Here is a 1,807-nt window from a genome sequence, read left to right on the forward strand (position 1 = left end):
CCCCCCCCCGCTCCGCAGGGAAGCGGGACAGGGAGGCGACACCCTCCGAGGAAGCCCGGTGGCCCGGTACCGGGCACGGTGGTCTCCCCGCGGAAGATGGACATGGACCTGTTGGAGCGAGTCCAGAGGAGGGCCATGAAGATGATGGGAGGGCTGGAGCGCCCCTCCTGAGGTTGAGAGAGTTGGGGTTGTTCAGCCTGGAGAAGAGAAGGCTCTGGGGAGACCTTACAGCGGCCTCCCAGTAGCTAAAGGGGACCTGCAGGAAAGATGGGGAGGGACTGTCTATTAGGGAGCGCAGTGATAGGATGAGGGGTAATGGTTTTAAACTGAAAGAGGGTAGATTTAGAGGAGATATTAGGAAGAAATTCTTTACTCTGAGGGTGGGGAGGCACTGGAACAGGTTGCCCAGGGAAGTTGCGGATGCCCCATCCCTGGAAGTGTTCAAGGCCAGGTTGGATGGGGTTTTGAGCAACATCTCCTAGCAGAAAGTGTCCCTGCCCACGCCAGGGGGGTTGGAACGAAATGATCTTTAAGATGCCTTCCAACTCTAACCATCCTATGATTCCAAAATGGCACCAAAGGGCTCCTCCAGCTGGGGCTGGGTCACCGTCCCACCGTGGGCTGTCTGCAGCACAGAGCCACTGTCTTGCTGGCTGCCAGAGATCCCCCTGGGCAGACAGAGCTGGAGGAACCGGCTCAGGACAGAGTTTGCCACACACACGGAGCCTCCAGCACGGGTATGATCCAACCCAGAAGCTGCAAGGCCAGCAGCCCTACGTGGCTGCTCGGCATCAGGCATTACTGAATAAGGACAAGGAGGAGAACCCGGCCTTTCCGCCCGTTCCCAGCCTGTGGCTCTGCTTCCAGCAGCCTCACAGCTGTTGGGGCTCTCAAGTGCCCCTGGATTTATTCTGGCTGGTGGGGAGCCCATCCTACCCTCCCCATGAAACACAGCCCGCCTTGCCCCGGGCAGCGCCGGTGGCCGCAGAGCACGGCAGGGCAGCGAGAGCAGGCGGGAGCCTGCTTGGCTCCAGGGTCTCTTTCATTTTCTGGAACAAAGCAGCCTGTTTTCATCAGGAAGCGGTTGGCAGCATCCCACCCCCCAGAGATACAGGACCATCATCCAAGCTCTGCTCATTTTCATAGGCCTTTTTCTCCTGAATAGGCCAAGGCAAGCAATAGGCAAAGGCAGTCACGTGGACAGCAGTTTAATGAAGAACATATAAAAACTAGAAACAGAGGGAACGCGATGGGACGAGGAGGTGCCAGAAGGGAAAAGATGCAGAAGTAAGAAATGAGCAGAGATTTTCCACGGACAAAGGCCAAAAAGCAGGCGTGATCATAAACAAAGTGGCCTGTTTTCTGTACGCAGAGAAACATGTTGGAAATAGATGTATTTGATTTGCTTTACAGGTTGGAATATTTAATATTGGTCACCTTATACAAACTCAGATGATTTTACACGAGTGACAAGAGAGGTTTCATTCTGAAATGACTCTGTTGTTCTGAGGTTGTCTTAGAGATGCAGATCGGAGAAAATACTGAAGTTTTCAGAAATAAGAACCTGAGCTCGGGAAAACTGCAAGGAGATGCAGCTGTGGGCAGAACAAACACCTCCCCACGGCTCTCTGTGGCAGCGGCCGAGCCCAGGGCCCCCATGCCCAGCCCCAGGAGGTCCCGCGGGGGAAGAAGCTGGCGGGCAGCAGCGCCGTTCCTCCAGCAGCCCCCTCGCAGCCCCCTGCCAGCTGCAGCTCCCCCCCTTCTCTCCCTGGCGTTGGCGTGGGCCCGGGCAGGGGGTCGCCCGGGG

This window comes from Charadrius vociferus, unplaced genomic scaffold (genome assembly GCF_000708025.1).
Source record: "Charadrius vociferus isolate BGI_N301 unplaced genomic scaffold, ASM70802v2 scaffold1020, whole genome shotgun sequence".
NCBI classification, from domain to species: domain Eukaryota; kingdom Metazoa; phylum Chordata; class Aves; order Charadriiformes; family Charadriidae; genus Charadrius; species Charadrius vociferus.